This window comes from Pygoscelis adeliae, unplaced genomic scaffold (assembly GCF_000699105.1).
Source record: "Pygoscelis adeliae isolate BGI_AS28 unplaced genomic scaffold, ASM69910v1 Scaffold18, whole genome shotgun sequence".
In the NCBI taxonomy this organism is placed as follows: domain Eukaryota; kingdom Metazoa; phylum Chordata; class Aves; order Sphenisciformes; family Spheniscidae; genus Pygoscelis; species Pygoscelis adeliae.
Window position 1 is genome coordinate 2,180,998 of NW_008825558.1, and position 4,843 is coordinate 2,185,840.

Below are 4,843 nucleotides of genomic sequence, written 5' to 3' on the forward strand. Positions count from 1 at the left end.
CTGTCATCTGAGCTGGCAGTCTCAGAAGGAGAAAGGAAGACCAGTGCCCTAGTGAAACAGGTAGCATGCACATCAGCACAGGCCAGACAACCAAAGGGAGCACTTCAAGGAAGGATTCATTATTTCTAAACTAAGATTAGTAATCACTGCCATTGTTTACAAAATTATTCTCAGATAAAGTGGATGAAAGCTATCAATGCCACAAATAGATAGGTGACTGTACTTCATCAATTAAAAGCCTTCTAACGACTCCAATGAATTTTCCAGTGGCACCTCTTGCAGGACAGATGCTACAAATCAGAGGTCTGAACTGTCACACCAGTTCATAGATCAGTACTCCTAAAATTAATTTTCAAATAACATTCAATATTAAAACCTTTCAAGTTCAATTACCAGATATGGTACTTAGCTTATGTAGGCTACAATGGATTAAAGTAACAAAACATCTTACAGTGGTTATAGAAGGCTTAACTGGAGCCTTTAAATACTTTTGAAGTTCATGACTGAACAGTGTTATCAGCGCTCAATATTATATTTATGTTTAGGAGTGTCAGATTAGACAGTGATCTATAAATGATCAGAGAAGGCTAAAGTATTTTTTGCTGGAGGGGAATGACTTTGTTACTCTTGAAACTCTTTCATCTATCAAAAACATGTATGAAAAAAGGACAAGATGAGCTATTGGTTTCCTTAGTTTCTTTTTAATAATATTCTAACCTAAAATAAAAATAACAGGTTGCCATCTTACCAGAATTTAAGTCCACATGGACAGAATTTTATGTAGGTGGTAGCTCATAAGGAAACTAAGTATGAAAAAATACTGAAAAAAAAATTTGCAGAAAAAGATTGGGAACAAGCAATATAAATTGCTCTGAGAAAACTACTAACAGAAATGCTGGATAAAGAACGTCAAGGTAAACATGCAATTGCAGTAGAAGAAATATTAGCAGTAAAGTAGAAGAACAATATTAAGAAAATACAGGAATTGCTTTAGGAGGAAAATGGACTGCAAAATGCTAAACAAACATTAATATCTGAAGCGACTATTTGGAGAGAAGTATTTAGATGAACTCTTAACATAAAGGCACTGACACATTTCACTGGGCTGCACAAAAATGGTCTGCCCTTTAATGTGCTTTATATGAGATTTTGATTTCTGCGCAGTTTTTCCTTCCTTGTTAAAAATTACACTACAAATGTATCTAAATTATTTGGTTGAAATGCCTTAAGAACTAACTGCAAATCTCTATAAATTATTAGCCTCTGAAGGTAGAGGACATGGATAAAGATGATTGTTCTTTCAACTTCCTTAATGAGTTTCTAAATCTATGCTATCCTTCAGGGAAAAAAAAGAATTAAGAAATTGTCTGGTTCCAGCATCATGTTCTGTGCAGTTTATCTTAAAGTGGGGAAAATAGGGGATGTTCTAGCTTTATGGTTTCCAACATAAACCAGATTTTAAAAAAAAAAAAAATCAAAAGCCTAAACTTAGAAATTCTTTGACAATGATACCAAATTTCCAGTGCTAGTATTTCTGTTTAGAAAAATAATACTTATATGATAATTCCTTGCATAAGCAATCCTGGACACTAAGCATTTCAAATTGCTAAAGATTTCCTAACAGGAATCAACATGTAAGTTATCAAGAAGTGACACTCATCCCTAATCTAAAAGCCTATCTATACACACATTCAATGCATTGAATATTTAATATTAATGTGCAAAAGGAACCAACACGTATTACAGAATTCACAGTAAAACTGCAGATACCTAGCAAGTAGGCAGAAACCAAAAGGCTGTCCCGAAGGAGCAGGCAAGAACACTGTATGCATTTCATTCACACTCCTGTTAGACACCAAAATCCAGGATGAAGTGCTTGTTTCCCTCCACTTGCTGATTTCTCCTCCTGACCTCCTATGGGAAATAGCAGTAAAAGGACCTAGCCGTGTGGAGAAAGAAGGGGTTTGGTACATTCCCACTTTCATCTTTCCCAAATGAAGCATGGGATCAGCATGTCAGGAGTCGTAACAGGGAAGTTCCTTCCTTCTTTTCTAGAATATCCCATAAATATGAACTAACCAGTTCCTTGATGCAGAAGGAAAACTAAATTAGGTTGCTGTAGTCTCACTGATTAGCTTAATGCTTAATATTTCCACGCTTGGGGGACAACAATGAAAGAAAAGGTTTAAATCTAGATAATTGTTTTCCTAAGATGCTTCCTCCATATTTCATTAAAACACATTACAGTATTTCTAAACCCAGTTTTGCTATTTTTTCCATTTAAAAAATTGCACACAAAAGTAATTTAATTTTTTTCAAGTGTCTAAAGTCAACAGTAAAAAAAAAACAACCCATGAATTCACATATTGCTCAGAAAAATCACTTCTTAAAGCAAAATGCAAATCCTTGTTTACCAGCCCTGAAGATGGTAAAATTGCATCTGAGCATCTACATTGCTAATGATTAGGCACCTTAACCAGAAATACAGAGCTTGCTTTCTACAGTACTACACAACACACACATTTGCTGCATACACTCAAATACCCACAAGGCGGCAGCATGACCATGCAAACGAGAGCATGTACTAACAGAGGGAAGGGCGAACAGATCTGCACTCCTATAAAGCTCACTCACCATGTGTAACATCTACTTCTGCACTTCGTTTCACTGTCTAATTTGAGTAAGACCAGACATTTTGGTTTTAAGTTCTCAGTTACATAGCACTGTCCTCTTTGGCTTTGGAGAAAAATACTTACAAACCAACCAGCTCTTTGTTTACTCAAATCACGGGTGTTTTCTGTAAGATTATACAAAGTTTTAGCATAAAAAAGGATCCAGCTCCACACCTAACTGGTTGGTGTTACCTGAACATAGCATTCATGTCACTTCAGCAGAACTTCTGCATTCCTAGTATTATCTTGCATACACAATTTATAAATATGATAAATTTATAATAATGATGATAACAATACTCAGAAGATCAGTCATACAGTGAAATGAGAAATCACAGTTGATGAACACCATTTCAAAAAGCCTAGGGAACTCTGAACTAAGGACTCTGTTTCTAGCTTTTAATAACATGGTTAATGTCTTCCAGATCAGGATATTAAGGTATCATTCTATGCTGCTATCCTTAAGGCTGTGACTAGGCACATTGAGAATGACCCCTAACTTTCCAACATTTCCAAGAAATTTAGCCAGACACCTTCACTTTAATAAACCAAGTTTTAGCTAAATCTTATAAAAATTAGTCACAACCTCTTGAATTTCAGTCTTGAAAACTATGCAGTAGTTTTCCAATATTACATATTAGAATGGTGGGGGGGAATAATTTAAATACATATCTATGAAGACTTGTAAATAGTAAGGAAACGCAAAAGGGGGGGGAAATTATGTCTACTTTTAAAATGTTTTTATATTATGTAGATGGCATTTACTTTGCCTGAACCTAAAGAATAATAATTAAAAAAAACCCTTTGATAAATAAGATTCATACTGATTTTAACTGTCTTTTTACATGACCACTTCCTGCCAACAATTCAACATTCCTCACATCAGCAGAATAAGCGCTCACCTGCTGCTTTTAGTAGTAAGTATTTGATAAAACTACATCATACCTGATTTCATACTTAGTAAAGCAAGTTTAAAAGGCGTTAGTGCTAATGAATAAAGCAAGCTGAACACCAGCTTGAGTATCAAGTAACTTGTAGAGTTTTATTTCTGACTAAAATAAATGATCAAATAAAGCACAATAAGGCATTTTCACCTCCTGGTAATTATTTAAGGTCAAATTCATAGAACAAACATCAGCATAGTTATGGGACAATTAGTGGAATATTTTTATTATAATCTGCAGCAAGTCACACTGCATAACATAGCGTTACATCACAAAAGATTACTGAAGCAATCTCTTTCTGTTCCTGCTATGCCTATGAAGATCAGACTATACAGTCAAGAATGGCAAGACTCAGCCAGTATAAAAGTAAAGCATGAAGATGAGGTGCTGTCGCCAAATTCCTGTTTTGCAAGCTGCTCCTGTACTTCAGCTGCACCCACCAGACCAGGCTTCGTTTCATCACTATTTCATTCGTTTCCCAATCAAGCAAAGAGCAGCACTATAAACCTAGTACTGCTAGCAGAATTTCCTTGCTTGCTTGCTGTAGAACTGCTTTTCCCCTTCTGAGAGAAAGGGATCAAGAGGATCACACTCCCCTGTCGGAAAAGACAGGGTCTCATCCCTCGAGCAGCAAGACCCCCTGAAGAAAGGCACGCAGCACTTGGCAGACAGTAAATACTGTTAGCATAGCACAGCTTTGCTATCAGGTAAAAGGGGCTGCTGCATTTACGCTGTTATCAACAGTAACGGCATAAGAGGCCCACTTAACTAGCCCACACTGTTTTCAATCTAGTTTCTCAATGCTCCCAGGAATCTTTAAAATAGTGATGGGATACACGCAGAAGGAAAAGCAAGCTCACGACAGTAGCAACGGAGAGACCCATGTTCCCACTCAGAACAGCCCTTTTCAAAGCCTTCCTTGAGCCCTGAAAGAGGATGCGAGGTGAGCAGAGGGCCCCAGAAGCCGGCTCCGAGCTCAGGCAGGGCAGAGCAGGGCACGGCTCCCCCAAAGCCAGGCGGTGGGGCGGGGAGGGAGGGCAGCAGGAAGGGCATCTCCCCACACGCCCCCCTTTTCCTTTAGGGATAGAAAGGAGCAACGCTGCCCGCTCGGGTCTGGCCAAAGCCTCCCCTCTCAGCCATCCTCGCACTTACTCCAGTCCCCAGAGGACGAGCCCAGCCAGGCGCGGCAGGCACCGAGAGCGACACACCAGCCGCGCAGGACCGGGA

The 4,843-nt window shown here is 38.3% G+C and overlaps 1 protein-coding gene across 3 annotated transcripts in view; it reads right to left on the bottom strand.

The window, feature by feature from the left end:
• CMC2 (C-x(9)-C motif containing 2) overlaps positions 1 to 4,843 on the bottom strand; it is a 14,814-nt gene extending 9,971 nt beyond the window's left edge. The window contains exons 1-2 of one of the 3 annotated variants that reach the window (XM_009332292.1): positions 4,769 to 4,836; positions 1,771 to 1,914 (exon numbers count right to left, since the gene is read on the bottom strand). The gene's annotated coding sequence lies outside the window, so the exon portion shown is untranslated. Of the gene's footprint in view, positions 1 to 1,770; positions 1,915 to 4,476; positions 4,574 to 4,768 lie in introns of those variants that run through there. The other 2 variants (XM_009332291.1, XM_009332293.1) reach the window with 2 other exon arrangements.